Here is a 21,455-nt window from a genome sequence, read left to right as displayed (position 1 = left end):
AGGAATGAGAGAGACCTGAGAAGCTGACTTAAACCTAAGGTGTATCCTGGGTACCTACTAGAGTCAAGTCCAGCTGAACTCAGCCACGCCCAGCAGACCCACAACCCAATCTATAAGCTGGAGAGTGAAAAATAAATACTTATTGTTGTAAAACATTGTGAGTGGGGTTGTTTGTTACCCAGAATTGTCACAGTAAACCTGACTAATACATGGGCTGAAGTGGGGTTTATTTTTGATGACTTTGACCAACTTGAGGAGTATTGGTCAGGCTTTTTGTAAAATGTCCCCCCTTTAGGGTTTGTGTGATGTTTTTGCTCATGATTAGACTGGGGTTGTGGGTTTTGAGGAGGAAGATCACAGAGGAAAAGTCCCATTTTCATCACATCATGTCAAGAATAGATGCTGTCAACATGACTTATCAATGTGGAGGTTGATCTTGATCACTCAGCTGAGGTAGTATTTGTCAGGGGTCTCCACTGTGAAGTTATTCTTTTCATCCCCCTTTTTGTACTGTACCCTTTGGAAAGAAGTCACTATGGGCAGCCCACACATAAGAGATGGGAATTTATGGTCCACTGTTTTGGGATGATTGTCATTTTTATGTTTTTACTAGTGTAAGTTACTGATGTTTTAATTGATTTTATATGCAACAATCTGCTTGAAATTTATGAGTTCTAGCAGTTTTTTTAATTTATTGGGTTTTTATCATAAATCATATCATCTAATTATGAATTTTGCCTTTTCTCTTGCAGCCCTTATATCTAATTTTTAAAAAATGTTCATGTTGGATAAGACCTTCAGGACTGTATTGGTCAGCTCTCATTAGGTTATGATATGATAAGAAACACTCAGATCTCAGAGGTTTCCAAAATCAAGTCTTAACTTCTTAATCGCATCTACCCACTGGTAACAGTTGGCTATGGTTGGCTGCAGTCCTATCTCCTTTCTTCTGCGATCCAGTGGAAGAAGCAGCCCCTGTCTGAGAAATGGCCTTCTGATGGCAGAAGGAAAAGAGCAATTGCAGAACCACATGGTAACTCTTAGAGCTTCTGTTGGATGTGGCATGGCCAAACTTGATAGCCATGACCTGGGAAGTCCACTCTGCTAAGGGGAGGGTCCCAGGGGAGAGCTGTCTAGAGATGGACTTAGTACAGAGAACAGGGGATAATTAGGAAAGGTATTATAAGCTTCCACAAACACTAGGGAGAATGATAATGAGAGTAGTCACCCTTGTCTTTTTCCAACATTTAAGAAAATGACTGAAATTTGTTTTCATTAAATATAATGCTTACTATAGGTTTTTGGTAGGTAGCTTGTTACCATGTTATAGAAGTTCTCTCCTATTTGTAGTTTTAACTTTTAAAAAATATTGGCTTGGTATTGAAATTCATTAAATTTTTTTTCAATATATACTGAGGTGAACATGTAATTTTTCTCCTTTAGTCCATTAACATGAATGGAATGGATTTTTTAAATGTCTGTTTATCTTCACTTTTGGAAAAAAAAGATTTTATCATGATACATTATTTTTTTAAATTTTTATTATTTGGGATTTTTCCATCTATTTTATTAAATAAAATTAATTTTTTTCTTCTTATATGTGTCTTTACCTAATTTTTGGTATAAACTCATAGCCTCACGAAATGAATTGGGCTCCTTTCCATATTGTTTTATGCTTTGGAACAGTTTATTTAAGATCAGGATTATTGATTTTCTTGAAGTTTGGCATAAAACTATCTGAGCTTAGGGCTGTTTTGTAGGGGAGGGAAAGGATCTTAGGCATATAATTTCAATATCTTTAATATGTTGGTGCATTAGTTTTCTTTTTCTTCTTGCATCAGTATTGGCTCTTTACATTATTTTCCAAAAAACTTAATGTGTTTAATATAGGTTTCAAAATTATTGGTATATGGTTATTCATGATACTCTTGTATAGTTTAAAAGATATGTCTTCTTTTCTAATTCTGTTAACTTGTTTTCTTTCTTTTTTGTCAAACTTTCCAATACAATAATTATTCCTGAAGCTTCTGGATGAAATAACCATAGAAACAAGTTTCTTCTTTTTGGATTATCAGCCACAGGAAAATGGAAATGAAGAAGATGCTGATAAAAATATAGAGTTGGAATTTAAGGATTGAAATCCAAATGAACTTAGGTAAGGCATTTACTTTAAATTTAAAAAAATAAACTACAGATGGGAAAAAAGTGATTATCTTTTCTCCAGAGATCATCTCTTTTCTCATGAAAGAAAACTCTAAAATATGCTAAATGGAATGGAGCAGTTAATTTAGAACCGAGCAGTTAAGATATCAGGAGGAAAGAGAGTTCAATCTTGGTGTATCAATTAGGAGCTTGGAAACTAAAGGAGACCAATTTCAAACTGAGCATAAAGTGTTTGGCTAGATCGAAAGAATAGCAGCTGGAAACTTCCGTTTATCAGATTTGAAAAGGCTCTAATTCTGTTTTTTCAGACAGCAAATGCTAAACCTTGAGAAGGATTCATTTACTCCATCCAAATGAAAATATGGTTTGAAACAAGCTCTTGCACACACACACACACACACACACACACACACACACACACACACACACCAGGAAAACAGACATCTTTTTCTATGCCCAGAAAAACGAATATATGAAAAATCAGGTTCCAAATCAGCCACAATGAGAAAGGGTAGCAAATGGCACACAAGAAGAATGATAGCTCTGTAAGCTGAGAAATGGAGAGCCCTAACTTGAGCATCTTAGGGGAAAGAGAAAAAAAATATTGAGCCCTTCATATATACCAGGTATTAAACAAATTTAATACTCACTACAACCCAGGGAGGTAGGATTTTTTTGTCCTCAGTTTAAAGGTAAGACTCAGTCTAAATGAACCCGAGATTAACTATCTCATAGGTAAAGGACACAAGAGCATCTCATTGGAGACAGTCGAGTATGTGCTTAACAGCACAGACATTGCAACTACTCTAAGCTAGAATCCTGCTCTGCTGTTTGACAGCTGTGTGGCCGTGGGTATATTACTTAATATCCCTGTGTCTCAAATTATGTTCCTATAAAATAGGACTACTAACAGTACCTACCTCCTGGGGTCCTTGTGAGCATTAAATAATGGGATACATGATAAAGCACATAGAGTGTTTTCCGGCCCTGACTCAGCTGTGAGGAATATCTTATCCTGAGTCTGAAAAGGAGAGTTGAACTGGGAAAGCAGGCAGGGGAGGGGAACACAGGTATGCCCTTGGGAGGATTTTTCTTGACCCTGGATAGCATATTGAATACTCACCATGAGGGTATAAAAAATATCATTTCTCTCTGCTTTCCAGACTTTAACTTTCCTAGTTCAAAGAGCCAGTGTCCGGAGGAATTCTGCAAGTGTGTTAGTCTGAAACTGCAGATATACTAATGCTGCTTCAGACCCATGAAATTATCATGTAAGACACAAGGGCTTCTCTTCCCCTTCCCCTTCCCCCTCCCCTCCTCCTCTTCCTCCTCCCCCCTCCTCCTCCTCATTTTCTTTCTTCTTCTTTTCCCTAATTTCTGGTTCCTTAAAGTAATTTAATTATCCTATTCCCATACCACCTCCTTATTCTTAGTCTTAGACCTTTAGACACAGCATCCTGTATATTAATAAACTAGACAGATTTTTAGTCATGACATTAGGTATTAAGGAATCCAGACTTTTCATTTCATAGAGAAAATATGCCAGGAGAGTTAAATGATGTGCTCAAGATTGCAGGGTTGGTGATGGAGTTAAAATGACAGTTAGGGTGTGTCCTCTAGCAGAGTGGCACACTCTCCATTACAGTAGAGTACGCCCAATACGTAATGCTGTGTTTATTTTTAAACTATTAAAAGCAATCATTGATGTCCATTAAATATTTATAGTTTTAGTTAGATAGTATATTTTATACACAAAACACATTCTTATTCTTCTGTTATTACCTTTTTTTTTACACCTTAGTGACCCTAAGTGGAAGAGGAGAGTCATACTCTTTCTCTTATCAAACTGAACCTGGGCAAGGCGTCCCAGTGGTCAACCAATGGGTCGCTGGTGGATCTAAGCTGGAAACATGAATTCCAGCTCCCAGACGGTCAGAGACTGAGTCACACCAGCACAGAAGGAATGACTAATGTCCTAACAGCTAAACATCATCAGGTGTTGGAGGTGGAGCAAAACAGCCGGTGTTAAAAATATTCCTCTGCTACGTGTCTGCTGGGAACACGCAGGTAGCGTAAAAATAAACTGGAACAAATGAGCAAACGGGACTTTACGTGTGCATATGATGAACTTGTGATTTATTGGAAGCAGAGAGCCTGGAAAAGTACTTAAGGAGAAGGCACGCTTGGGTGACAGTCAAGAGACAGAGAAGGCAGGTCCCACGCTAAGCTGGTCAGGAGGCCTGCACTGCCCTTCTCACTGTGGCCTCTCATTAGCTGTGTCCGGGGAACTATGTGACTTACCTCCCTGGGCTTTTCTTTTCTCCTGTGTATAAGGAGGAGTTCAGACTCACGGGTCTCTAAATTCTCTTTAGAGAAAGAGACTTTCAGTGATTCAAGGTCTGCAGTTCTATCTAGTCTTGACCTTACACTATTTCCTATGAGTTGATTTGCTGTAGGAAAATGAACCCCACTGCATGCAGTCTCCGTATCAGGTGTCAGAGGCAGTGCGTTAGAATATAAGGGTGCTTTTGATTGAAAATGCATTAAATGAGATCAAGTTTTCAGAACAGTTTCTCACGAGTGGCAGTTCAACCTAATGGCTGGCTGCACAGGCGTCAGAGGCGGACGCCTGGGATCTTTGCTGACGAGCTGTGTGATCTTTATGAATGTGAGAGATCGCTGCTCCTGGGCCTCAGTGTGTCCAGTGGGCTGCTGTGGGGATGAAATGATTCAGCACAGTGCTCGGTACATAGGAAGCACCCAGTGTTCTTGGCATCCCCTTCCTTGGTTTAAACATGGTTAAACTGAGCAGACTGGCTCTGTCTCTTTTAAGGTCAACACGGTTACGAGGCTCGGAAATTAGATATAACACAGTCACGGTCAATGTTTTGTCCCAGAAGAGTGTGTTCCTCTTCTTACCTGTGTTTGTTCCACGGCACTGTCTAAAGCCATGCTCAGATGAGTCGTCCTATTCCCGTACCACCTCCTATTCTCACCTCTTAGATCTCTAGACACTGCCTCCTGAATATTAATAAGTTCAACAGGGGTACAATCATGAAATTAGAGAGTCCACACCGTTCACTTCATAGGTGGGAGAATGTGCCAGGACAGTTAAGTGACGAGCCCAGAACGACCCAGAGTTGCTGGTGGAGCTGAAATTATGTTGTTAAGACATGCCCTCCAGCATTAGGGTGGCAGGTATAGCACCGCGTGGCCAGTATTCAGTGCTGTGTTTAATTTTGAAAGAATTATTTTGAGAAAGTTATCAGAAGGTATTGGCATGGTGGAAACAAATCAGACCATTGCAATGCACATCCTGGTGATAAGTGTCAGGCACAGGATTTGAGTGGGGATCCATAGGCCATGAATGCCCACATCCTCCAGTGTCCTTTCTCTTCATGGTGGTCAGAGAAATCCAGCCTCGTGGTCATTCTACTAGAGCTTCCGTTTACTTAACCCTTTCTAAGCACTAGTCACAGTTCTAAGTGCTTTACTTACTCTATCTCCTTTACTCTCATAAAAATCCACTGAAATAGGCATTATTGTCTCCATTTTACAGATGAGTAAACCAAGGCTCAGAGACAGTGTCTTGCTGGAGTCACCCAAGTGGTAAGGGGCAGACCCAGCTGCCCAGCAGATGGGTCTCTTTCCTCTCTGTTGCACTTTTCTGTTCTCACTCTGATTTAAAGCCACAGTCTAGGGCTGACACAAGGGAAATGTAAAGAGTGGATTTGGTCTCACCTCTGTGGGAAATTGCATCTAAACATTGTATCTTCCCAAGAACGACTATTTCAATGTGGCTTATTTGTCTGGTTGTTGTCGTTAATCTATGGTTGTACTTAAAGTGTGGCAACAACTGATTATCAATTTAGAGTGCAAATGACAGGTGTAGGTGCTGAACCCCAAATGGAGAGGAGCCCACCCAGCACCCAGCTTTTCAGGGCAGGCCACTGTGGCTTGCATAAAGTTACATAGCTCTTCTGTGACACATAATAAGGTGCCATCCTGCTGTTTAGAGCTGAGGAAAAAAAAAACCAACATAAATATTTCCAGAATTACTGCTTTGTCCCTGGCCAAGCAAATAATACAAATCATATTTCTGGGTCCTTGTTTTTGTCTTCTGTTTCATAATTCTTTGCTACCTTGCTCTGGGAAGCTGTCAAAATTATCTCACTCAGATATTGCCATAACTGAAGAATGGTAACAAGTTTAGTTTTGATAAAGTGAGAAATGGTTACAACTCCTTTTATTTATCATCTGACATGTTTTGGATTTCTTTTCATTGGTAAGATCTAGATGTTGCTAAATGATTATTAACAGAAAACTGATAATCAAAATCTAATCTGAGCTTCTCAAGTTTTTCAAAACTCTGTTGAAATTTTTTTCTTTTTCTCTCTTTTATTTTTCTTGTTCTTTCTCTCCTTTTCTCTTTCTTTTTCTCTTTCTTTCCTTCTCTCTCTCTCAATCTCTCCCCCACCACTCTCATCTAGTAGAGATGCTATCTATTCCATTTGTGTATGGTGAACTCCTACTGATCCTCTAAAACCCATCTTGGACTTACCCCAATCCATACCCACAGTGAAGAGCTGCTTTTCTGTGTTCGCGTAGTACTTAGATCATGTTTCTGTCAGAGTGCCCACCACATTGTATTGTAAATATTTGTTGCCAAATGCTAATGGATCACACGACTCCCCTGCTCAAAGTCCTTTAGGGACATCTCATTAATTTCAGAATAAATTCCAAACTCCTTAATCTGAAATCCAGAATCCGTTGTGGAGAGCCTCTCCTGAGAACCTTTAGTTTCACATCTTGCCATCCACACTTTCATTCAGAAAGCTGGAGTGTTGAAAAGGGCTGTGTTTCTCACCTCTACATCTCTAGCTCATTCTTTCCCCAGTGCCTCGAGTAACTTCCCACCCCAGACCTTTCCCCAGTTCAGATGTCACCACTCCTGGAAGCCCTTTCCTGAGCCTGCCTGGCTCCCCAGGGGCCCTCCCATTACACTCCCTGTATCATTACCATATTGCTGAGCACACCACTGCCCTAGATTTGTTTCTCCCCAACTAGACCATGACTTCAGAGGGACTGGGTCTTCTATCTGTATATCCGTAACACCCAGCTGAGTGCCAGGGACTTTTTAGGTACTCAATAAATCCTGGTTGAATTTAATAAATTAACAGCCATGGCCAATGGTGATTCCAATTGTCATTGCATGAATATTAAACACTGAATTATAAACTTGGATTGTAGAAAAGATAACCTGTAAGCAGGAGATGTTCACGGAACAGAAAAAACCGTGATTATGATCATTACTATTGTTATTTTTTAATTCTTCAGCGTTTTGGAGGGTGAAACACAATCCGAGCACACCTCTGTTCAGTTTGGCTTGGGGCAGAATGCTTCCTGGGAGTTCAGCCCAAACAAAGTTATGCTACAAAGTTCAGGTCCCTCCCAAACAAAGCTGCAACCACACTGCACCTTTGCTTTACCATGTCATTTGTCTACTTAGGTCATTTATTTGCTTCCACTGATCAGTTCTCTCTCAACTATGATTTAATATTTGACCTCAGCAGGTGTAATATAATATTTTGAGGTTGTGTACGGTTGTTTTAAAACAACACTTCATTTTGCAGGTTATAAAACTAACAGAGACCCTTGAAATACCACAAAGATAATGAGGACAAAAAGTAAACACCTCTAAAGTTGTAGTCAGAAGTCATTTCCCTCCTCGTTTCTGGTTACTCTCCCTCTTAATTCCTGGCAGCCCTGCAATCGTAGAGCTCTGGTCGCCAGCACCAAATGGTAATTTATCATCTTTCTTGGCAGGCTTCCTGCTTCATCCTGCACCTGCCTTCTTGAAAGAAAACAAGACATCAGATACTTATTCAAATAATGGAATAGCTGATCAACTAGGTCTCTGCACAATAGTGAGTTATCCATGATAAAAGAACAACTTTTTCATGCATTATATGTGACATATGCATCCTTTCTCTTAAGATTTATGAACCCATGACTATTAGTATTGTTAATATAATCAAACCTTTTACAACCTCACTCTGAAGCTTAAACTTATTATCAATTGGCTGCTAGAGGGGAGTCAATCAATTTCATAAGTGCTTAAACACCTGCACTCTCTTTGGATCAAGGCGGAAAAAAATCAATACCAAGTCCTCATTTTTCTCCAAGTATAATGCAACCAAATCTTGCTTACAAGTTCAGGAGGACTTGTAATTCAGGCAGCCACACTTAAAAGACATTGTGACTTGATCCTGAGTGGTGGTGTTTCTTTTTAAAATTACTTCTTTTTTTAAATTACTGAATCCTAATGAAAGAGCAGGACACTAAAAAATAAATGAAACAGGTACTTCTACTACCATTTAGAATTAAGTCCCGTGTGTGTGTGTGTGTGTGTGTGTGTGTGTGTGTGTGTGTGTGTGTGTGTGTGTGTGTGTGTTCTGTAGCAAACATTTATTATGTACCTGTTAACTAGATGTGATGCCAGTCCCTGAAATATGCAAAGGTGACTGAGACAAAGGCCCTGCCTTCAGGACACTTGAATCTATGAATGGATGAAGACATTTAAACAACTTGCTCTAACTGTTATATAAAATAACAGAATAATTTAATTGCTGAGTATAGGGGAAAAGAAAAGAAAGAAAAAAGCAAAGGAAAAGAACGAAAAAGAAAATAAAAGAATGGATAGTTTATACATGCTTGTTGCTACTACTAGGCTAGAATCTCCACTTCTGTGATCACATTCGATGTTTGTAATATGTGATGAAAACAGAGGGGAGTATAAGTATTCTTAAAGGCTATTCCTTTTTTGTTGCATATTTCTCCTTCTTTGTTTTTTTGAAAAGATATTTCAAAATGCAGAAAAGCAGAGTCTAATAGAGGAAAAACTGTTTATTCATCAGAAAGAATTAATTAAAGTTCACCTTTTGCCCCTTCTGCTTTGTATTTTATTTAAATAACATAAATAGAATGTTGCAGATAAACTTAAAGTCACCTCAGTTCCTTTTTCCCATCCTACTCCTTACCCTTCCTGGATCTCTAAAGGTAACCCCTTCCTGAATTTAGTGTTTCTAGTTCAGTTCACGTGTTTCTAAGTATACCCCACTCGTTTACTCCTTGTGCTTTTGTCATCTGTAAAATAACGTCATTAAAACTAGCTGTCCTTCCTATCCCATGGGGCTTTTTTGAGCATTGAATAAGATCCTGATGTGAAAGTGCTTTGTAAGCTCTAAATTACTATAGAAACATTATTTATTTTTATTTTTAGAAATAATTCTAATTCTTTTTATAAATAACTGCAATACCGCTTACGTGCTTATGGTTGCATAAATTCATACAGGTACACATATTACAACTGTCTTTTGTTCCTCAGGACTGGGCCTTGATAGCTACCCATGTGAATGTGGGTTGCTAGAATAGTGCCTGGCCCACGCTGGGTATTCCATCAATTTGTTGTTTATTGAATGCGTGGCATCTCTGTTTCCATGAGATGCTCAGCAATTTGAGGCCAATGTCTATTTTCATTGCTACTGACTCCTCACTAGCTGGCACAGTGTTGGTGAATTGACTGGAACCAGATGTCCTTCCTTCCTGGAATGGATGATGTCTTATCTGAGACTGGAAGGCTGTGCAGGATTTCCACCAGCTAGTGAAGGATAGGTGAACATGGCAGCTGTTGAATAATGAGAGAAAAAGCTGGTGATGCTGAAAACAGGTACTCCTGACTTCTCCTCTGTTCTCTGTCGGCTTCCTCCTAGATTTCAATTTGAAAGTGTCCCTCATTAGCACATCTCTCTTTTTTTTTTTTTTTTTTTTTTTTTTTGCGGTACCATGGCTCACGGGCCCAGCCACTCCGCGGCATGTGGGATCTTCCCAGACCGGGGCACGAACCCGTGTTCCCTGCATCGGCAGGCGGACTCTCAACCACTGCGCCGCCAGGGAAGCCCTGCACATATCTCTTTAATAGTCATATTTTCTTCGTAGTCAAGTTGCAAAGCAAAATGGCTGCCAGGGGTTAGGATAATCACTGTCTAGCCTTTCTTGGAATTTTCCCCAGATACCCTAGAAGGTTATTTTTCCACTTTTTACACCTGGTGTGCTGTTTGATAGTGTGACTGGAATTTTCTAGCTCTCCACCTGCTCACAAAATATGGTATTTCTTTAATCTAAAAATACTCTACTCTTCTTTTAAGATGTAGAAGAGAAAAAAAAAACAAATTAAAAAGTTTAAATAGTCAAATTAAGCAAGATACATTCAAGATTAACCTGGGCTCCATCTGACGGCTGCTTTTGTTCACCCCCAGATCTAGAGAGGAAATGGAAGTTACAGACCCTGCTTTTGCACATGCTTATCTTGACCAAGTTGACACTCCCTTGCTTTGGTGTTTTTTTTTTCGTTTTTCAGTTATTTCTTTGGATTTCTTCAGAATTTAAAAACCACAAAGGTATACAAATGTCGCTTCTTTAACCGAAGAGAAAAAAAGTCTTGCATAAGGGGCTGATCAGACTAGATAACCTAGTAGAAACCTCCCACTCTGACTCATTGGGGAGCAGAGTGCCTACACGTCCTCTTGAATGGTAGCCCTCGGCTGGACAGTCCAGGGCTGGGCCAGCTGCCTAAGAACATAAAGATACAGACATAAATACAATCAGTCCTGAGGATTTTGTTTCATGGGATTTCCTCCTTCTATTTTGGGTATCTAGTGTTCAGGACTTTTGCTCTACGCCCTCCCATGGAGCTTCTTCTGAGCATCAAATAAGATACTGGTTGTGAAAATACTTTGTTAATTAAAAATTGCTACTGAAATATTATTTGTTATTATTTTATTATGTAAGTCTAAGTCTATTAGAATAGAATAGAATGAAATAGAATCAAAATATATAAGGCCCTTACCTGCCACTTTGGTAGACGGCATACAGGGCAGGGACATTATCAGTCTTGTTTGTGCTAGTCTAGCACCTAGCATAGCGCCCAGCACATAGTAGGCACTAGATAAATACCTGCTGAAGGAAAACAAGTGTTTCAAAGAATGAGTGACAGTGTTGCTTGGGGCCGTTTGCATAGGTAGCCGCATAAATAAGAGGGGGCAGGAGAAACCATAGGAGATGAAACTAATCATCCAATCAAACAAAAGCCCCATATGATCAGAGCGTGCTTTAGCTTCAGACTTTAATTTGGGAGTTATAAATAAACATTTTTTTTTTTTTTTTTGCTCTTAAGTCCACTTGTTTTCTATTTTTCTATGGGTCAGACCCTACAAATTCCAGTCTTTAAGTAAACCAGTCAAATCAAAAGATCAGATAACATGATAAGTTGTGGATTGTTGAATGGGAAATGTCAGGCTACAGGAATTTATAGGCTAAACTAGTTTGGAATGTGTGGAATGGCATTAAAACCCATTAGTCAGTCAGCTAATAAATAGGTACAGAGGGTCTCCTGTGTGCCTGGACAGTGCTGGGGACTGCGGCTGCCACAGTCCATAGGACTTTTCCTTTGTCCTAACTGGATGGTGGCTCATTTCCTTCCTTAACCCTCTAGGACACGGTAGTCAAATAGGCAATGCACTCTGAATTAAACCTCTCTCTCTTCTGACCATTTCAGCATCATCTACGGAGAACATTTGGTTCATTTTACAATGGACACCAATGACAATTCATTTTACAGCTGCAGTGCTGCAGCACGTCTGTGACTTAAAGCCAGGTGAACCTTTTAAGTGTGGGTTTACTCTAGGTATATGTTTTAGAAGCATCATCAGTCTCAGGTTTGAAGCTAACAATGCAGAACATTAAATAAATATATTTCCAAGATAGGGTATGTTCTGGTGGTATGAGCTTCACAAAAACTGGTTTTTATGGAGAAGGGGAGGACAATGTTTTGCAAGCGAAAAACACATGTTTTGCAAGTGAAAAACACAGAGGACATGTAACCCACTTCACGCCAGGTGGTAGAGGATGGGAGAGAAATTCCCATTCCTCCCTAACAAGGAATGGCCCCAGAAGAAAGGTTTCAGTTAAAGGACAAAGTGAAGGAGACGCTCGAAGAAGAGGTTGGCCATGTAGAATATTTTGCTGCTGACCAAGCAGCCTCCCCACCGGGCTGCAATGGAAGGGTTTGGAGCCATGAAGGGGTGTGAGAGATTGGGTCAGACTAGGGGGTGTACAGAGACATATAGGGAGCAGAGTCTGGATTATATGGGATGACCTGGGATTATAAATAGTTATGTAGGGGCACGATGGGGTTCATCTTATGATCTCAAATGCAGGTTAGGGTGGTAAGGCTGAGACTGTGTGGCAGGGGACTCCTTGCTAGGAATATGTGACTAGACTACCAAGGGTCTTCAAGTTCAGTCCAGAAAGGAATGATAACTGTGGCAAGCCAGAAGTGAAGAGATCATTAAAAAGTTTAAAATAGAGAGGTATTATGGCTTCACTTAAATCAACTTTGTTTTTTTTCCCTGTCGGTGTCTGTTCAGTTTGGCCACCTGCTGGGCCTACCTTGACTAGAGGTATTCTTTTTATGACAATACTTCTTTTCACTCTCCTTAGTACACATGCATACGAATTTGTTTTATAAAATTGGATATGCGGAAAAAGTAACAAAAGAAAATTAAGATCACTGATAATCTTATTACTCCAAAATAACCACAGTTATGAGTTTAAGTCTATTTTCTTCGGACTAGAATGCACTATCACACACATCTAATTTCATTTTACTAAACTGAAGTTAGACTGTGTGAAATTTTACCTTTTTAAAACTTAACATTATTCTAAGTTTTGTTGCATGACTACACATCCTTTGAAACTGTATAATATTCTGCCATGAGGTGTCACATAATTTATGGTTAGACTTTTGATAAAAAGCCTGAAGTAGAGTCTTGTACCTGAATCTTTGTTTGTATCTCTGATGATTTCCCCAGGATAAATCCTTAAAAGTAGAATTATTGAATCAAAGGGTACAAATACTTTTATGTTTCTTGAATGTGATTATAAACATTCTTAATATAGGCTTATTTCTCTTCTATTACAGTAGAGTCACTGTGACAAGCAGCAACCAGTAACCATTTTCAGGTACAATAAATGGCACATTCTGATGAATTTCTCATCTATAAACGTACTAGAAAATTTAAAAAGTAACTTCTGACAAGGGAAAGTCCTGGCGCCAAAGTCAAGAGACCTGGGTGTTACTTCCCACTGAGGCACCAACCAGCTATTTTCCTTAGGCCTGACACTACTTTTGCAAACCCTCGAAAAATTCCTTCGTCGTCTCTAAAATCAGTGTGTTGAATTAGTAACCCTCAAGGCTCCTACTGGTTGTCAAATTCTATGATCTTATTCTGTGAAAAAAATTGTTTTAAGAGAAATATAGTAATAATGTGTTTCTGGCACATAGTACAAACTCAATACATATTTGTTGAGTGAGGGGAAAAATTAAAGTTACAAAATATGGTATATCAAGTAGAGTAAAATTTTTAAAAGTTTTAATTAAACAAATTTAATTTCGCTCAAAGAATAAATTACTGCCTGTCTCCTCTGAGTAATAATCCATGTTAAATTTTATGGAAGACAAGAAATACAAACAGAAAAGCTTTGTAGAACTTTTACATGAAGAATCACTTATGAATTTTGATGGGAGAATTTAAAAATAAATAGGAATTACTATAGCACTTACTCTTAAGGTGATTGTAATCTCATAGAGGTAGTTTGTGGACCCAGGTGACATAGCTAAAATAAAATGGTTAAGAAAAAGTTAAAGGTGTAAATGATACAGCTAAGAAATTGTGTAAGAAAGTGTTATGCTTATCCCAAGTGCAATTCTTAAATTTCTTGAAGGCAAATATCAGAAGAAATAATATTCTATTTTTAGGAAAACTACCCACAGTTTTGTTAAGGTAAGAGAGTTCAGGGGACCACTAAGACAAATACAAAAAATACGTGAATTTGGCAGTGTTACTAAGACCAAAGACATGCCTTCAAATTTACCACTCTAGTAAGGTGGCAAAACTCACCTTAACTTCTTGGAAATGGTTTCTGAAAAAGCCATGCAAAAGCAGATATGCGTTTGGATAGTTTGCCTAATCGCTATCTTCATATTTTGGCGAGGCTCTGAAGATCTCTTTGTTCACATTTAGTGAGAACCACATGATATTCAGCAAATTAATCTCCTGGATCTTGTTATTTGGGCTCTTGTCGCTTAATATTATTATTGTTAAGTTTTAATTTGCTCGGTCACCTTGTACTCTCCGCCACTGGTTAGCATATCCTCATTTTCCCAAAGAGCACTGGCGTAAAAAAAACACTTACTTAAGACAGCCTTAATGCCCATGACTTAGAAGGTTCATTCAAAAGCCAAAAGAGCAGAACTAATATACAAAGCTTGGTGTATCTGGTTGCCTGGGCAAGTCGACTTGCCTTGCATATGTGAAGATATTAAATTCCTAACCAGTTAATTAAAAGAGCTTCTTCATGTGTCAGTGTAAGACCTGGTCCATAAACGGGGCATTAGGAGTTGACTCTTGTTTCAGGAAACAGCATCCTCTCCAAGTTTCTCACACTTTTAAAATTTTGTTTGGTTTTTAGCAGTGCCTGCTAGTCACCTGTGCATTTCTTGTCAGAAGACTAAAAATTATGTTAGAAAATAAGGTTGACTTAGTTCTATAAAGATGTTTTGGGGAGAGGTGATTGGTTGGTTTTAATTAATTCAGATTATGCAGTTTTCCCTTTACTCTGATTTTAAGACTGAAAATGTACCAGTTCAGTGTCAAACAGGGCGATGGCAATATTTTACAGAAAGACTGTGGAGGAGTAACTAAGAGACCAGGTGCTGCTGTTCAACAGACATAGATATAAGTCCCAGCTCCATTACTTCCCAGCTAACTGGCCTTGATCTTGGGTAAATTATTTAATTCCTCCTGCCCTCAATGTGCCAGCCATAAAATGAGGATGATAACTGCACTTTCTTCATAAGGTTGTTTCGAGGATTAACTACTATAATTCATATAACATGTTCACTGGAGTGTGTGGATCATGATAAAGCCTCCAACAGCTATTATTATTACATTTGGCCCTGAGACAGAGGGATACCTGAGAATTTTTGAAGTGCTTTTGTGAATATTATTGCATTTTATCCTCAAATGAGAAAAGAAAGGTGGAGTTGCTAACAATGAGCCACTGACAAAAGACAACACTGCAATTAACATCTGCCTTCTGTGCCAAAATTTTTCCACTCTACCTTAATGGATAGTCTTAAAAAAGCCTATATGGAAACTGAACAGTCTGAAATTTAAATTTATTTTATGTATAACAAGGTTATGATTCCAGGAGAATAGATCCGATCAGTTCAAGATCTTAGAATAGTGAAATCTGAGTCCTGACAAAATACTTGATTCCAGACTCTAGAACAGAATCAACTAAAACAGTTATGACTCAGGGTTCAAATGCTCATCTACATGTTTCTGTTTCTGGATTCTTTGACCTTTTCAATTGGTCTCTTGGTCTGTCCTGCTACCAAAACCACACTATCCTAATTGCTACAACTTTCTTAGGAATCTTGATGTCTGGTAAGGTGAGGATACTATCTTGTTTTTCAAAATTGCTTGGCCATTTGATCTCTCATGTGAATTTTAGGATCAGCTTTTTGTCAGGTTTGAATTGAAATTATGTCAAATTTATAGATTAATTTGAGGAGATGATATTTTTATGATGTTGAATCTTCTCATCCATGAACATAGTATATCTCTCCTTTTATTTCAATCACTTTTTGGGTCTTTGAACAAAGTTGTATGATTTTTTTCTACATTAAAGCCTTGAATATTTTCACTTATATTTGTTCCTAGGTATCATATAGGTTTCAATGCTATCTTCAAAGGTATCTTGAAAAAATTATATCTTCTGATTGTTTTTGTTGATATATGGAAACACAAATTTCTTGAACATTGATTTTTATATCCAGAACTTTCTGCATCCTTATTAGTTCTAATATCTTATATCACCTCTTAGACTATCATATCTGAATTAACATTAATTATTAACATTTTTTCTTACTTTTCAATTAGTATATTTTTTCCCTTGCACTTTGTACTGGCTTGGAACACTGATATAATGTTGAATAGAAGTGAAGTAAGTCAGAAAGAGAAAAACAAATATCGTATATCAACACATGTATGTGGAACCTAGAAAAATGGTACAGATGAACCGGTTTGCAGGGCAGAAGTTGAGACACAGATGTAGAGAACAAATGTATGGACACCAAGGGGGGAAGGCCGTTGAGGGGGTGGGGATGGTGGTGTGATGTATTGGGTGATTGGGATTGACCTGTTTACACTGATGTGTATAAAATTGATGACTAATAACAGCCTGCTGTATAAAAAAATAAATAAAATTCAAAAATTCAAAAAAAAACTAATACTAAACTTTCTTTGGGTTATTTGTATGGAAATATATTAATATAAATGTTTCAGACATTACATGAAATTGCTAAAAATCTTATATGTTCTGGTATAATGTTATAAGTCAATTCTAGTTGTTATTTTAAAATGTATATCTCAGAAATAACTAAATTTCCTTGTCAATTTCATTATTATGAACTTTCATCAAATCTTTAACCATGGTCATTTTTAAGTCTTTTGTCATTTACAGACAGTTCTGGGTGTACTCTGATGCTTTTGCAAAAATGTCCCTATAAAAGGGTTTCATCTTCAAGGAATTCATGGAAAAGTCTCTGACAAGTACAGGATTCTGGTAACTGACTATACTGCTGAACTGAATGAATAAGCATTTTCAGATCTCTAATGGAAAACTGATGAATTCATAAAAGTGCTAACAAAAGATCAACATGAAAAAAGTTAATTACATGGGACTTAGTGAACTGATGAGGATGATTATAATTTTTGTGACTTTTTGTTTGAATAAAAAAAAATTCCTTTTCCACCTTCTATCCTTTAGCTCGTTAGCTGAGTGTTTTTTCCACACTGTATCCTTCTATTTTTGTCTTGATTTCTTAAAGGATATTTTATTTCTAATTCTTTTCTGAGTTCTAGAATTTAAGTTCCCAGCTTTAAAATTTTTGATATATGTTATTTTGTCATATTCTGTGTAATTTTCTTAATGTCTTTTAACTAATTTTTATTTTTAAATTTTTAAATTTTTTTTGACATAAAACATTTTTCTTTTTAATTTGGAAAGGAGTCAATAAGTGATGTGGATTCGTTTTGATTATAAGGCATTAAGCCCCACAAACTTGATGGGCACTGAGAGAACAGACGTGAATTTTGAGGTCTGCATCCGGCTTCACTAGTTCTTTAATATTGAAAATAGGCTACCTGCTACACTCCTCAGCTCATGTCCTCTTCTTTACAGGCAGGATGATAACAAGTATCACTGCAGCATGATGCCTGTCTGATGCTAAGTGCAAGCTCTCTTCTTCTAAATTGTGTCCAGTACAGGTATCCTGGTATCCTGTAGGATGTCATAACTAATTTTTAAACAGTAAGTTGCATTTTGGTCTGTTTGTGGACATACTTTTCTGGGATGCTTTCATCATCTCTAAAAATATTATCATGCTCCCTATTTCCTCATTTCTTATTATAACTTCATATGGGATTTGAGCTTGATGCTTCTCTGTTGCTCATTTTTATGTGAAATTAGTTTTCCTGACCTTTTAGATTGAGGCAGGATTTAGTAAAGCTTTTCTAATGTCACAAAGCTCCTTTTTCTGTTATTTTTATGTAATGTTTAAAAATATGGCCACTTCCCAAGATTTCCTGACTGTCTTCCTTTCTCCACTTGGGTGGAAATCTTCTCTTTTTTAATCTTACTTTTCCCTAATTGCTCAATTTTATTCTACTTCTAGTAGTTTCTTCACAGTATGGTTCCTTAATTGGAAGAAAATCCATTTAAGTTTTGAGAGTTCATAAGGATTAAACTGCTTCAACCCTTTCAGTCCTTACTTCGTGCTCCTTGAACTCACTTGGTATTAGAGAGAGAATTCATTCTCAGTTTCATCTGATGTACTCAAATTGACCCACTGTGCTCCCCAGTAAATAACTATTGGCTCTTTTGGGGTTCTGTTCACCAGTTGACACAACCCTGTGTACTTCCCTCTACTTTCTCCTGCACAGATGCCAATACCATGTGAGTCTCATGGCTGTTGTTGGTTTGTCCCCATGTCCTTATACTAGGGGAGATACCTTGTTGCCTAGTTTTGTGGTAAATGTTGTCCATGGATCTTTGGTTTTGCTATTTAATTGCTGTGTTTGCTTTAATGTGGGGATTCGCTAAGATGGAAAGCTACAATGTCACTGTCACTACTATCTTCCTAGAATCTCTAGATTGGACTTTAAAAGCAAAAATTACAACAACAAATTCAGTAATATTTTTTTTTGTAATAGGTATACCTAAGATATTTATAAGGAATTTTTTTAACATAAAAGGATAGAAAAAGATATACCATGCAGTTATAAATCAAAATATAACTGATATAATGATATTACTTTAAATTAAATAACCCTTAAGACAAAAAGCATTATTAGCAAAAAAACCAAAAAAACAAAACAGTATCATTACATAGAAAATATTCACCAGGAATATATAATCAGAAACCTGTATTCTTTTAAGAAAATAATTCTCAAAAATAAATAGAGTAAAAACTGAATGAATTGCAAGGAGAAATTGACCAATATGTAATTTAAATGGGCATTTGTAACATATTACTCCCATATACAAAGCAATGATGAAAGTTGATCTGATGAAAATATTGATATATTTAGAATCATGCATAAAACAATTACGAAATACATTTTTTTCCAAAGATACATGGAAATTTACAACATCAGAGTCTGTTGAAGGTCACAAATGAAAACTCAGTAAATACCAGAACTGAAATTACACAGACCACATTCTTCAACCACAAAGCAAAATAATTAGAAAAAAAGATTATCTCTCTCCCCGAATCTGCATGCTTGGAAATTTTAAAAACACCCATAGTGTGTTATGAAACAAGGAAGAAATCTAATGAAAGTTTAAAATATTTAGAACTTGAGAAGGAAAACACTTATTGCAAAACTTACAGGATGCAGCTAAAGCTGTAATCTTAAATGCATATATCCAAAAGAAAGAGAAAATTAATGAACTAAGTGTTCAACTCAAGAAGTTAAAAAAGAGAACCACAGAGTGGACTCAAGAAGGAAAAAGAATATTTTGACAATAACGCATATTCAAAAAATAGAAAAAAAAAGACTGGGTTTTAAAAAGATGAAAGATATTTCTTTTAGGAGAGTTATCAAGTGGCCAAAACCTAGCAAGACCATAATTCTTGTAGAGTTCACACAACTCTGCTGCACCTTTTAAAGATTTTATTTTGTACCTACTATACAACAATGTAGAAAAATCCATGGCAGTTCCTTTGAGACATTTTGATGCTTTACTTCTCTCAAGGCTGCATTTCTCTGGCACAAAGATTTCCTTACATGAATTTACTTCTTCTGCTATCAGGAAAACAAATATTAAATGCATAACACATGACAATTTTTAGAAAGAAAGTGCAGCCAAACATACCATGGGACAGTCCAGTTTCTGATTAATAATAAGTTATTCTCTAAAGGATCCTTGGTTCTACAAATGCATTCACAAGTTAATTCCCTTAAGTAGCAAGTTCCCCTAGTATTTTTAAGCTATAATTCAATTTTTAAAACTTTTGAGGAACGCAACTTGTCTAGAAAATAAACTACTCTTCTATAAACTGTACACACAGCCGTAATTCAAATGCTGAAATCCTTTCCCTGCAGCTTTTCTTCTTAAAGCCATGGACAGAGGCACTTGCATGATCCTCCGTCTGAGTGCCTTCTTCAGTTTTGAGCTCTGTGGACCTCGCTGTTTTCATCTTAGTCCTGGTTTGGGATACATCTTCCTCTTTTCTGAAGCCGCTCTTAACCTGTGGTATAGTCAGCAAGGGAGCAGGGGGAATAATTGCATCTGCTGAGTACAGTCTCGAAGGTGGTAACTTTCAACCATTTTTCATGGCTGTACATGAGTCTGATGAATGTGGTGTGGCGACTTGAAGGACGCAGTTTGAAGGCAGGGGCATCCTGCAGCGTGTGATGCGACACCGGTGCCAGGTTGTGATGCTTGCTTTGATATTTGCTAACACAGATACACTCTTAAGTGTTTAAACATATTGACTCATTTAATCCTCACAATATTACAAGAATGATTCTCTTATTATCCCATCTTACAACTTGTTCAAGGTCACAAAGCTACTAAGCATCAGAGCCAGGATTGGCACACAAGCAGTCTGTGTTCTCAAACCCACTGGCCAAAAGGTAGAGTCTATTCCATGCTCCACTAAGCAAAGTTGCAGGTCCTACAGCCAAGCTGGGTGTTAGAAACTGGTTACCCTTAACTAGAAATCTAAGGTCCACCTTGAGCTCCATTGTCTAGAGCTGAGTCAAACTTCTTCCCAGTGTTTCTCAGGGTCCAACCCCATGACATCTCCCAGTGGGAGGTTGTGTGTCCTCTTATTTATCCATGTATGCCCTCCCCTATCAGGTCAGCCCAGGAACATGATTATTCTGTCTTTTCAGTGCTGGGGAAAGTCAGCTCACTCCTGTGCACCTTGCCATGCTCTCTATCACCAGGGACCAATACTGTGCTGACACTCAGCAGGGCTCAGTAAAGATCTGCTGATGAATGAATGAATGAATGAGTTGACAGGGTACCAGTGTGTTAGGCACTGTGATTTGGGGAGTGATAAAGATTGTAAAGATTAGTAAGACCCCACTCATCTCCTTCAAGAGCTCATATTCTAGTGAGGAGCTTTTGAAAGTTCATCATCCTCTCAAAATACTTCAGGACATGGATTTTGAAATCAGATAGATCTGATTCACCTGACTTACTGTGTGGCCTTTGACAAGTTATCTTACTCCTTTTATTCTCCATTTATTCATCTGTAGAATTGGTATGATACTGTGACCTGCCTCATAGATGTGTTTTGAGGATTAAATGAGATAATGCTAGAAAAATTGCTGTGTCCCCAAAGGGAGCTGCCTCTGGTTTTATTCATTGCTGAGGACCTGCAGGGACACCATGGGAACTCTCTTTGGCTGGATGGACACCTGAAGTAAGCAGGCAGTGTGTCCCACTCAAGCGTCTGGCATGTCCACCATCCCCTGTTGTGTGAACCTGGATGCTTGGGGAGTAAAACACCCATAATTAAGAATAGAGGGCTTCCCTGGTGGCGCAGTGGTTGAGAGTCCGCCTGCCGATGCAGGGGACGCGGGTTCGTG

At 37.9% G+C, this 21,455-nt stretch overlaps 1 long non-coding RNA gene across 5 annotated transcripts in view; it reads left to right on the top strand.

Moving 5' to 3' along the window:
- Nucleotides 1-2,055: 2,055 nt before the first annotated feature.
- Nucleotides 2,056-21,455, top strand: part of LOC102981668 (uncharacterized) — a 126,758-nt gene continuing 107,358 nt past the window's right edge. For 4 of the 5 annotated variants that reach the window (XR_008617571.1, XR_008617568.1, XR_008617570.1 and 1 more), the window contains exons 1-2: nt 17,340-17,449; nt 17,533-17,661. This is a non-coding gene — a long non-coding RNA (uncharacterized lncRNA). Of the gene's footprint in view, nt 2,156-3,964; nt 4,231-5,722; nt 5,773-7,989; nt 8,091-17,339; nt 17,450-17,532; nt 17,662-21,455 lie in introns of those variants that run through there. The other variant, XR_008617569.1, reaches the window with a different exon arrangement.

Source organism: Physeter macrocephalus, chromosome 6 (assembly GCF_002837175.3).
Source record: "Physeter macrocephalus isolate SW-GA chromosome 6, ASM283717v5, whole genome shotgun sequence".
Taxonomy (NCBI): Eukaryota; Metazoa; Chordata; class Mammalia; order Artiodactyla; family Physeteridae; genus Physeter; species Physeter macrocephalus.
The sequence above is the reverse complement of the archived record's forward strand: the minus strand, read 5'-3'. Positions and strand labels throughout refer to the sequence as shown.